Consider the following 13,256-nt stretch of genomic DNA (forward strand, 5'->3'; position numbering starts at 1 on the left):
ATAAGGCTTCCTGTGGCTTTAGTGGACCTTCATTGTCCTTCCCCTGCACACCCATTCATGGCTGACTAGCTACTAACACTCCCTCCTGCATACCCTCAGGGGCTTAGAGTTAGGGGCTCCCACCTGTGGCAGAGGGGAAGCAGAGGTGAGCCCTCGTGCCATTTCCAGATGGAGTCCCAGAGACTTTGAATGTGATTATCCTTTAAGAGTGTCAATAAGGGGCATCTCCAGGCTTCATCTAGCTCACTCCCCTGTAAAACTCACCTCCTACAAAACTAATCAAAAGAATTTCACCAATGAATGAACAACACCAATGAATATTCTGGTACTGATCACATGTGACCAGAACCATTCCCATCTCTCTCAGGGCACCTGGTCCCTGGTCTCCAGAAAGTCCTCATTCCAGCCTGCCTGGGCACAGCCAGGAACTGGGAGGCAGCACAGTTGTCACTCCTGGAGTGTCACTCCTGGGATTCTTGGTAATACTGGCCCTAGATGGGTTGAATCAACATTGTTACTAATGGAAAGTGTGTGTGCACTTAAGTGCACACACTATGTTTGAGCTAAGTGGCTGATACATGATAAGGGATTGGGAAAAGGAGAAATGGAAGGGAGAAAATGAGGAAGGGAAGAAAAAGGACAGGAAAGAGAAATGCAAGGCAAGTCACGAGGTGACTGGCAGAAGTGTCAGCAGCAGGAGAGGATGTGGAGAAAAAGGAAGACTTTAACACTGTTGGTGGGACTGTACATTAGTACAGCCATTGTGGAAATCAGTATGGAGGTTCCTCAAAAGACTAGGCATGGAACCACCATATCCAGCTGTACCATTTCTTGGTATTTATCCTAAAGAATTAAGTCATCTTACTAAAGTGACACATGCATACCCATGTTTATAGTGCAGAATTCACAGTAGCCAAACTATGGAACCAGCCTTGGTATCCATCAATGAATGAATAGATACAGAAAATGTGGTCTATATACACAGTGGAGTTTTATTCAGCATAAAGAAGAATAAAAGTATGTGATTTGCAGGAAAATGAATGAAACTAGAGATGATTATGTTAAGCAAAATAAGTCCAACTCAGAAGGCCAAGGGTTTTATGTTTTCTCTCACAAGCAGAAGCTAGAGAGGAAAAAGGGAAAGAAAGATGGGGATGAATGACATGAGGAGAGGACAAAAGTGTGGGAGATGGAGGGGAGGGGGGAAGTGCTGTAGAGTGATATTGGCCAAATTATACTTTAATATTGTGTGCATGTATGAATATGTAACAACAAATTCATCCCATCATTACGTCAAATGTGGAAAAAAATAAAAACTAAATTTTATTTTATTTTATTTTTTTTTTTAAAGAGAGAGGGAGAGAGAGAGAGAGAGAGAGAGAGAGAGAATTTTAATATTTTATTATTTTTCAGTTCTTGGCGGACACAACATCTTTGTGTGTATGTGGTGCTGAGGGCCGCACGCATGCCAGGCGAGCGCGCTACCGCTTGAGCCACATCCCCAGCCCCAATAAAATTTTAAAAATAATAAAAAAAACATTAAAAATCTATAGGAAGAAAAGGAAGAGGAGGAGGAGTAAAAAGGAGAAGAGACAGCAGCACTTCATGGTAACAAGCCACAGAGAAAAAGGTGAGATGGTCACATTGAAGGATAGTGTATTTGGTCCTGATCTGTGACTTTGAAGTTAATATTTTAAATTCTTTCTTTTTGAGCGTACTATAGGGATACTGCTACATCGATGTTCATAGCAGCACAATTCACAATAGCTAGACTGTGGAACCAATTTAGATGCCCTTCAATAGATGAATGGATTTTAAAAAATGTGGCATTTATACACAATGGAGTATTACTCAGCACTAAAAAATGACAAAATCATGGAATTTGCAGGAAAATGGATGGCATTAGAGCAGATTATGCTAAGTGAAGCTAACCAATCCCTAAAAAACAAATGCCAAATGTCTTCTTTGATATAAGCAGAGCAACTAAAAACAGAGCAGGGAGGAAGAGCATGAGAAAAAGATTAACATTAAACAGGGATGAGAGATGGGAGGGAAAGAGAGAGAGAATGGAAATGGAAGGAGACCCTCATTGTTATACAAAATTACATATAAGAGGATGTGAAGGGAAAGGGAAAAAAATCAAGGGAGAGAAATGTATTACAGTAGATGGGGTAGAGAGAGAAGATGGGAGGGGAGGGGAGGGGGGATAGTAGAGGATAGGAAAGATAGCAGAATACAACAGTCACTAGTATGGCAATATGTAAAAACGTGTATGTGTAACCAATGTGATTCTGCAATCTGTATACAGGGTAAAAATGGGAGTTCATAACCCACTTGAATCAAATGTATAAAATATGATATGTCAAGAGCTTTGTAATGTTTTGAACAACCAATAAAAAAAAATTCTTTCTTTTTTTACAACCATGGGGGAAGTTTTAAATTTACTCTGTAAACAAACATTTTCAGGAGAAGTATAATAACCTAATGGTTTCTATGTATGACATTTTATGAAAAATACCTAAATTGACAATGGTAGGGGGAGAGGGTGGAAGGGGGCAGTATATTCCTGTTATATTCCAATTTTTTTTTAATTAATTATTTATTTATTTATTTTTATTGGTTGTTCAAAATATTACAAATCTCTTGACATATCATATTTTATACATTAGATTCAAGTGGATTATGAACTCCCATTTTTACCCCAAATACAGATTGCAGAATCACATCGGTTACACATCCACATTTTTACATAATGCCCTATTAGTAACTGTTATATTCTGCTACCTTTCCTATCCTCTACTATTCCCCCTCCCCTCCCCTCCCCTCCCATCTTCTCTCTCTACCCCATCTACTGTAATTCATTTCCCTCCTTGTTTATTTTCCCCTTCCCCTCACAACCTCTTATATGTAATTTTGTATAACATTGAGGGTCTCCCTCCATTTCCATGCAATTTCCCTTTTCTCTCCCTTTCCCTCCCACCTCATGTCTCTGTTTAATGTTAATCTTTTCTTCCTGCTCTTTCTCCCTGCTCTGTTCTTAGTTGCTCTCCTTATATCAAAGAAGACATTTGACATTTGTTTTTTAGGGATTGGCTAGCTTCACTTAGCATAATCTGCTCTAATGCCATCCATTTTCCTGCAAATTCAATGATTTTGTCATTTTTTAGTGCTGTGTAATACTCCATGGTGTATAAATGCCACATTTTTTTTATCCATTCATCTATTGAAGGGCATCTGGATTGGTTCCACAGTCTAGCAATTGTGAATTGTGCTGCTATGAACATCGATGTGGCAGTATCTCTGTAGTAAGCTCTTTTAAGGTCTTCAGGTAATAGTCCGAGAAGGGCAATGGCTGGGTCAAATGGTGGTTCCATTCCCAGCTTTCCCAGGAATCTCCATACTGCTTTCCAAATTGGCCGCACCAATTTGCAGTCCCACCAGCAATGTACAAGTGTCGGGTGGGCCAATGGTACAGAATAGAGGACACAGAGACTAATCCACAAAGCTACAACTATCTTATATTTGATAAAGGAGCTAAAAGCATGCAATGGAGGAAGGAGAGCATCTTCAACAAATGGTGTTGGGAAAACTGGAAATCCATATGCAACAAAATGAAACTGAATCCCCTCCTCTCGCCATGCACAAAAGTTAACTCAAAGTGGATCAAGGAGCTAGATATCAAATCAGAGACTCTGGGTCTGATAGAAGAAAAAGTTGGCTCCGATCTACATATTGTGGGGTCGGGCTCCAAATTCCTTAATAGGACACCCATAACACAAGAGTTAATAACAAGAATCAACAAATGGGATTTACTTAAACTGAAAAGTTTTTTCTCAGCAAGAGAAACAATAAGAGAGGTAAATAGGGAGCCTACATCATGGGAACAAATATTTACTCCTCACACTTCAGATAGAGCCCTAATATCCAGAATATACAAAGAACTCAAAAAATTAGACAATAAGATAACAAATAACCCAATCAACAAATGGGCCAAGGACCTGAACAGACACTTCTCAGAGGAGGACATACAATCAATCAACAAGTACATGAAAAAATGCTCACCATCTCTAGCAGTCAGAGAAATGCAAATCAAAACCACCCTAAGATACCATCTCACTCCAGTAAGATTGGCAGCCATTAGGAAGTCAAACAACAACAAGTGCTGGCGAGGATGTGGGGAAAAGGGTACTCTTGTACATTCCGATTGTTTATAACAGAAAAGTATTTTAAGTTTACATAATTCTAAATAAATGAAAGAGGGAAAAAGCATTTTCCAGGGCAAATATAATTAAGCCAATTTAATTTCTTGATCAGTTTTCAACAGAATATTTAGCTATTTTCAATGTTTTCACTTATTTTTGTTGAGATCAAGACCTTTCCACATGACATTTTCCTATTATAGACTTACCTTGATAAATTTTCTTTCATAGCCATATTTCTTAACAATTCTAACTTTTTCCAACTCATTTTTTCCCCCAGATGTAATTCTCAGAAAGTTTTGTATGTGGAATTTTAGCTCTTATTGGTCTTTTTTTGCATTGGTTATTCCTAAAAGTAAATCTCACTGCAAATTGGATGAAGAACTGGTAGTTCACCTATTTTTTAATTGCAAAAAAGCATTGATAGAGCTGGGGTTGTGGCTTAGTGGTAGAGCGCTTGCCTCGCACGTGCGAGACCATGGGTTTGATCCTCAGCACCACATAAAAATAAGTAAATAAAATAAAGGTATTGTGTCCAACTACAACTAAAAAATAAATTTTAAAAAATGCATTGATAAAGAAAACAAAATTTTCAAGGCCTGCTTAAAGTGACAGGATGCTTTGTTACATTAAAATGATTGTTTAGCTGTGGAACCAACTTAAATGCCCTTCCATAGATAAATGGATAAAGAAACTGTGATATATATATATATATATATATATACACACACACACACACACACACACACACATATGCACATACACAATAAAATATTACTCAACATTAAAATCGTAAAATTATGGCATTTGCAGGTAAAGGATGGAATTGGAGAATATCATGCTAAGTGAAATAAGCCAATCCCAAAAAACCAAAGGCTGGAAGTTCTCTCCAATAAGTAGATGCTGATCCATAATGGGGGGAGGGGACATGGGAAGAATGAAGGAACTTTGGATTGGGCAAAGGCGAGGAGCATGGGAAGAGGTAAGATGGTGGAATGAAACGAACATCCTTACCCTAGGAACCTGTATAATTGCACAAATGGTGCAACTCTACATCACATACAACCAGAGAAAAGAAAAGTTGTGCTCCATTTATGTACAATGAAATGAAATACATTCTGCTGTCATGTATAACTAATTAGAAAAAAATAAAAATAAAATTTAAAAGTTAATAAATAAATACACAAAATAAAATAATTGTTTACGATGTTTAAAATCCTACAGATAGAATAAAAGGTGCCCTCAGTTTATTGGAGTAGGCTCTGGAAAGGAAGACTGTTGTTTAATAAGAAAGCCTTTTAGTGAGAAAGAGAGAAAGAAGATCATGTAGAGAAAGGGGTTGCACCAACCTAGATGTCCTTCAGTAGATGAATGGATAAAGAAAATGTGGTATATATGCACAATGAAATATTACTCAGCAACAAAAGAGAATAAAATCATGGCATCTGCAGGTAGATAGATGGAGTTGGAGAATATAATGCTAAGTGAAGTACGCCGATCCCAAAAAACCAAATGCTGAATGTTTTCTCTGATATAGGAGGCTGATTCATAGTGGGGATGGAAGAGGGAGCATGGGGAGATTAGATGAACCCTAGATAGGGCAAAGGAGTGGGAAGGGAAGAGAGGGGGTGTGGGGGTAAAAAAGATGGTGGAATGAGATGGATATCATTACCCTAAGTACATATATGCAGACATGAATGGTGTGAATATACTTTATATACAATCAGAGATAGGAAAAATTGTGCTCTATATGTGGAATATAAATTATAAGGCATTCTGATGTTATATTTAGCAAATTAGAATAAAAATAAATTTTTAAAAGGGAGGGGTTGCAGCCAGGTGCAGTGGCACACACCTGTAATTCCAGTGGCTTGGGAGGCTGAGGTAGGAGGGCCAGAGTTCAAAGCCAGCCTCAGCAATTTAGCGAAGCCCTGTCTCAAAAGAAGAAAAGGGCTGGGGATGTGGCTCAGTGGTTAAGTGCCTCTGGGTTCAATCCCCGGTATTGAGAGAGAGACAGAGAGAGAGAGAAAGGGTTTGCCACACAGACTAATAGTATCGTGCAATTCTGAACAATTCTTCATAAATGCTTGTGTTAGCTACCTTTCCTACACTGTGATAAAACAAATGATAAATTTATTGGGAGGAAAGGTTTGTTTTGGCTCAGTTTCAGAGGTTTCACTGTTACTATCCATGGTGGTTTGGCCCTGTTGCCTTGGGCCTGTAGGGATACAGTACATCATGGGGGAGAGCATTCTGGAAGAGGCCCGATTACCTCATGGTGGTCAGGAAGCAAACAGAGAGAGGAAGGTCCCAATCTCTTCAAGGGCACACCCACGATTCCTAGCTCCCTCCCACTAGGCTTCACATCCTAAAGGTTCCATCACCTACCAATACTGCCATAGCCTGGTGACCAAGCCTTTAGCACACTGGGCCTTTGCAGGACATTCAAATCCAAATTATAGCAGTGCTTAAGTAAAAATTTCTGGAATAGCTCTGGGCACATTTAACTACTTAATTGTATAGGGTAATAGTCTATCTTCAGGGTTTGGAGGCTGAAGACTTCACGAGTATCCCTTTCATCTGTACCCCTTCAATTTTGGGGACATGAATAAGAAAAGAAATCAGAAATGTTTTTTAAAACACACATAATAATTATATATCATTTATATAAACAATGGCTAGGGTCCCATATAGGAGGACTCTCATGTCTCAAATATTTATATGTAGCAGGAAGGGGGAAATTGACACAGTTGGCAACAGTTACTTGAAAAAATTAAATTGTTTTATGTTTTCCCAAGAATGAATTGAGACTCTGTCTGATAAACAGGTTTGAACAATAGCTGCTACTATTATTATTGGGTCCAAGCAGGCTCTGCCTCAGGTGCTCTAAAAATTAGGGTGAACAAAAGCCCATTTATTTTTGCTCCAAAATGGGGGCATGGGAGTTTATCAAAAGGAGTAAACATTCTGCAGTCATGCATTCAAGAAGATAATAATTAATCAGAATTTCTCCTCAGAGTTCCATGGAAAGCATCCTAGGTGGTATCAGGAGACAGAAAGGCTAGCCTCAGCTTTCTCAGGTGGCCCCTGATTCCACAGAGGATGTGCCCACCCATGCAGGAGATGATGGGTGTCACCCCCACCCCAGCTCTTGGGAATATTATTAGCCAAGTTGCTCAACTTTCCTGAGCTTGGTTTCTTCATTCAGAAAACAGGAATAACTTAGAAGTGTGAGAACTAACACTGGCCAGTCATAGACCACAATCCTATTAGTTTCTTTTCTGCCCAACCCCTATTATAGAAAGTGCAGTTTCAGACCCACAAGGTTTACCAAAAATTCTTTGGTGGTTTCCCCCACATGTGACATTCCCCTGAATGTCACAGCTATTTCAATGGTAGGTTGCAAGTTACGTGAGGAGGATGGGTGTGTTTTAGAAGAAGGGAAGGCTATTCCCATCTCATACAAGTGAATGCCACATTGGACTCTATGAACAGAATCCTCAATTTTTTCAATGAAGCTAGACTTCTGTTGAACAAGACAAGCTGGGTTAAGCATTTGAAGATGCTTTTGAGGTACTGATGTAACATTCATCTGAGAATCTTCAGTACTCCCCAGATTACAAAAATTACCTGGCTTTCATTAACCATTATCCTCACATTGGAGGAAATTCCAGCTGCTATGGATGGTTGCCTACAGAGGACACTGTCTATAACTGGAGAACCATAATAAGTGTGGGCTTCTATTTTGAAGGAAATATTCCTTAACCCCTGCAGAACATAACTGAAAATCAGTTGTGCAAACTGCTGTTTTCCAGCAAAGGGGAGGAAAATGGAGGAGGAAGCTCGGGCGGCTGGAACCCTTTTGGAGTCCCTGTGCAATCCCCAGATGGCATCTTGTATCCAGTGTGTTGGTAAAATCAAAGGCATCTTTCAGTTTGTATTAAAAAAAAAAAAAAGTGGTGGTGGTGGTCGGAGGAATCTTGCTGAACTTTGTGGGGAAAGAAAAAGCAATTGGAAGAGCATGACTTATCAGAAAATAACAAGAGCCCTGAGGAAATACAGGACTGGGGAAACCACCAAAATTCAGAGAAAGCTTAGCTACCAATTCAGCAAGGACATTCTCCAAAAACCCTCTACCTCATTTCATAGTCTGTCCAACCTGCTCAAGAATATTTGTTTAAATAACTAGAATGCAAATTATAACTATATATATATAAAAGAAAGCATAGTTTCAATAATCCAGCAAAATACCAGCCTTGATTCCTATGACTATTATTCATATGGTGCAATTCCTAAAATGGTCTCAAGGTAACAACTATTATTTTTTTAAAATAAAACATATTGTCTTTGTCTCCCACACAGGAGAGTGTGTCACTTGGTGCCCTCTGCATCCACAACTCTTAGGAATTCATCATGAAGTAGGAAATGGAGACAGGGTTGGGCCTGAGTTAGGATTTCCCTCATTCTAGGGGCAGAATGAAGAAGTTGGGGGACAGGGGAAGTGGGGAGGTAGCTCAGGGCACAGAGCAGCTGAAGTTGCAGGTAGAGACCCTTATAGAGCCTGTTACCCTTGTAGAGCAGGCCATGGGGAAATGTCTATGACGCTGGTGTCCATGTCCTGAGCTGAGGAAATAGAGGTGGGTCTGAGCTGGGAAAATGGGGGTCAGCCAAACTCCCTGTCCCCAGGGGTGTGGAGCCTGTGGTATGCCCTGTGATGCCCTCTAAGCCTCACTCCGGGAGAGGCGGTAGAGGGGAATCAGGTAGAGGGGAACCACCTAGACTGTCCAGCAGTGGGTGAAGAACAATGGGAACAGCTGGAGCAGCTGTATTTCATCAGTGCTAGAAGACAAGGGCAGGACAATGACAGAGGGATACAACTGTCTATTTCAACAGTGACACCATGTGGTACTGAGAGCAAAAACAGAAGAGTCAGCCTCTCCTGAGGACTTTCATGGCCAGAACTCAGGCCCTTGAACTAGGTAAGCACCCCTGTGGGCTTCATGGTTCTTACTGACGGGAGAAACCCAGGAGGAAAGAAATATTTCTAAGCTAGGCTGGTTGGAGTCTCAAAGTCAATGAGTTTGATAGTTTAAGCAAATATAAACTTAATTTGAACTCCAAGTTAGGAAGTGATGACACATTAGTGTGGTTACCTTGGGGGCTAGTCAAGACCACAGGCATAGAAACCGATGACACAGAACACCATGGTTAGGCTGTGAAAAGCTCCTGAGTAGGAAGAGATCTGCCCCTTCCCAGATGAGATGGTCTCAGGCCGCTTGCCCTTTTTCCTCCTCCAATGTGCCTAATACAGTGACCCTGCCATCCACCCAGTTGCTCAATGGATTAGTCAAGACTCTTTGGTTTTAAGTGTCAGGAACTAAACTAAACAAGCTTAAGCATAAAAAGCAATTTATTGTTTCACCTAATTGGGAGGGGTATAGGACTGACTCACAGAATTACAAGAATGAAGATTCTGGCAAGTTGAGGAAGGACCGAAACTGGTATTAGAAGCATCTGGGACTCTCCTGCTCTCATCTGCAACCCCAGCATCAGGGGGAAGTTTGTTCAACAGGCATCCTTACTTTAGGGAAGGGCTCTGATCAGCTCACCTGAGTTAGGTGTCTGCCCCTGGGCTAATCCTCAGCACCTAGGAGATGACATACTAAGTGTGGTCACACCCTTTGTGATGCCACTGGGAAGGAGGTATAAAGAAAGGAACACTTACTTGGTAGCCACAAACACAAGGTTCCTTTTGTCCATTATGCACATGCTGGTACCCCCAGATTTATCTTAGTAAATGTTTAATTAAAACTTGACATATATGAAGAAAAGTGCATGAGTCCTCAGCCTGAGGCTAGGTGACTTTTCATTATTTGCTGTGTTTTGAATGTTTGTCATGTGCTGGAAACTTAATCCCCAAAGTCATAGGTTAATAATACTTAAAGGTGTGGAATCTTGGGAGGTGATTAGAGTTTTGCCCTTGTGAATACATTAATCCATCTTAGATTAATGTGTTAATGGGCTAATGAGTTATCTCTACAGTGGGTCTATTATAAAGTTTGGCTGGTTTGAGCCCTTCTTGGGGCTCACACTTGGGGCCCCCTCATCGTGTGAGTCCCCACACCACCTGGTTCTCTCTCCAGAGTCCCCACCAACATGAAGGTCTCCCTAGATGCAATACCTCAACCTTGGATTTCCCACTTCCCAGAGTGAAAAGAAATTTGTTTCTTCATAAATTATTCAGTATCACATATTCCATTGGAGCAATAGGAAACAGACCAAGACACTGTTGCACACACCTGTGTAACCAGCACCCTGATCATGAAATAGAACATCCCAGTACCTGAGAACCCTTCTGTACTTCCTTCCAATCATGGCTCTTCTGGCCCTCAGGGCAAACACCATCCTGATTTCTAACATAATTGTTCTGATCAATTTTGGAACTTTATGTAAATGCAGTCATTTGGTATTACCAGTCCTCCTCCTTCTTTTTTTCAGTACTGGGAATTGAACCCAGTGGCATTCTACCATTGAGCCATGTTCCCATCTCTTTTTATTTTTTACTTTGAGACAGAGTCTCACTAAGTTGCCAAGGCTGGTCTCTAATTTGTTTGTAATCCTCCTGCCTTAGCTTCCCAAGTCACTGGGATTACAGGCCTGTGTCACCGCACTGGCTCAGTATTATTCTTTTATATCTGGCCTATACAGTCAGTTTTATGTTTAATGTTGTGTGTAATGCAGTGTTTGTTTCCATATCTACTTAGTATTCCGTTACATGAATACACCAAAATTTATTTATCCATTTTGCTGTTGATGGACATCCTAGCCATGGAGAGGGAAATCCCAAGTGCCACTAGATTGTGAAAGTGCTGAAAGAGACTTCACTTAAGTACTTATGACTTTGAATTTTGCTCTAAATTATGTCCTTCATTGAATATACCTATAAATGCTAGTTGCTAATTAATATATAAGGTCACCACATGAGTTTTAAAGCATATTTTATGAAAAGGTTTACAGAATAATAAACATGCTTTGTGCTGGTAGGGCCCATTGTAGCCCACTGGGCCCATTGTAGCCCAGACAGGCAAACTGTCTTGGTAGCTGTGGCATTACAGCATGTCCCCTGGTGGTAGACATCTGACTTGCACCCTAATTTAATTAATTGCAGGTTTGTTCTTTTATTTCCCCCTTTTTAACTTGTTATCAATGATACATGACAGTAGAGTATATTTTGACATATTTTTACAAAAATTATGTCTTACCCTAATTCTGATACCAGTCTTGGGGATGTACATGATATGGAGATTCACTATGGTGTATTCATATATGTACATAGGAAAGGGAAGTTAGATTCATTCTGCTGTCTTTCCTATTCCTATACCCCCTCCCTTCCCAGGGGCAGTTTAAACTGGGATTTTTTATGTGCATAAAAATGTTACATCTCAAGAATAGAGGTATTTTTGACTAGGCAGAGGAGAGTGAAGGGAGAAGAGGGGGTACGGAGGTAGAATGAATCAGACATTATTAGTCTATGTGCATATATGATTATATGATCTGTGTAACTACATCATGTACAACCAGATGAATACTGGAAGTATTCATCCATTTATACTTATACTCATTTATACTTATACTCATTTATATTTATACTCCATTTATGCATGATGTGTCAAAATTCATTCTAGTGTCATGGATAGCTAATTAGAACAAATAAAAATATATATTTTAAAAAAGTGCTCCATCTCCATGGGGATGTATCCAATCAGGATACAGGCTCATTTCTAAAATAATTATATAAATTTTAAAATAACAACTACCATTTATCAGTACCTACCATGTACAGGATATTATGTCAAATTCTTCACCAGTAGTAGCCTGTGTAATCCTTCCAGCATCTCTAAAAGGTTCTGAGGTTGGAGATAGCAAACTCACTTGCTCAAGGGCACAGAGCCATCTCAGCATCTCCTTTTACAGATGGGAAATAGGGTTAAAGAAGTTCAATGATCACAGACAGAGCCAGGTTGAACTCCCAGCCTTCTCCCACAATGATGTCTTCTGTCTTCTCTGAGTGGTTATTCCTAGCTGTTCAATGCTTGCTCCAGTTCATCCCCCACAGACCAGCTCCCTCCCCAAGGAAGGCTATAGTCAGGGGAAAGCTCACATTCTCACCTGGGGCTCTTTGTTGGAATGCAAATACTTATGACCCCTTTTCCCCCATGCAAGGGTATAAGTTGTTTTTCTGACTAGTAGAAACACAAAACCTTGACTGGGTCAATAGTACTGGTGGGTGGGATAATACACCTAAAGGCCAAGAGCCGTCTGGTATTTTCTCCATCTTCCTCTACCTGGGCAGAGTCAGGCCAGCCAGTGCTCTGTCTCTGTTTCCCTGCTCAATGCCAGATGTTAAGTGAGATGACTAACTTGTCCCAGTGTGCCCAGGACCTTCTCCATTTTTGTATTGAAATTTCCCCATCTTAAGTACCACCTCAGTCCCAAGTAAGTTGATTTTTACTCTAAAACTTAGTAAGTTGGACCCAATTCACCATAGATCCAGTTGTCCTAGATTCCATAAGAAGACAAGAAATTCTTTAGGCCTCTTGACTTATGACACATTGGCCAGTCCAGTGACTACCAGCACTCTGCATTGGTGTTGAGGGTTATCAGGGACGTGTCCTACCTATAAAAGTGGGCTTTGTTAGCACATGAGGAGCCTAGCTTGTGACTTCTGCAGGCAGGTGGCCTGGGTTTGGATCCTGACTCCACTCCTGCTGGCTTTGTGCCCTTGAGCAAGTGACTTTGCCACCTCCAACCTCATAACCTAATTCCTAGGAAGAGTACTTAGCTTCACTGGGCTGTTGTGAAAATGAAATGGGAAAAATGCAAATACTCAGAAATGTTGAGCCATTTTTATGGTTTCATGGTGATCTTGATTTTGTCCATGTTCAGACATATTTATGGAGTAATCTTGCCTCTTTCTTGCTCTGTCATTATTGTTTATGATGACCCTGTAAGACATTGGTGCTCTTGGAAAGTACTTTTGTTCATCAGGAGGGTACC

At 40.3% G+C, this 13,256-nt stretch overlaps 1 pseudogene; it reads left to right on the forward strand.

The window, feature by feature from the left end:
• Nucleotides 1-6,437: 6,437 nt before the first annotated feature.
• On the forward strand, nt 6,438-8,388 carry LOC143394744 (transcription factor Spi-C-like; annotated as a pseudogene).
• Nucleotides 8,389-13,256: the final 4,868 nt, after the last annotated feature.

Source organism: Callospermophilus lateralis, chromosome 3 (assembly GCF_048772815.1).
Source record: "Callospermophilus lateralis isolate mCalLat2 chromosome 3, mCalLat2.hap1, whole genome shotgun sequence".
NCBI classification, from domain to species: Eukaryota; Metazoa; Chordata; class Mammalia; order Rodentia; family Sciuridae; genus Callospermophilus; species Callospermophilus lateralis.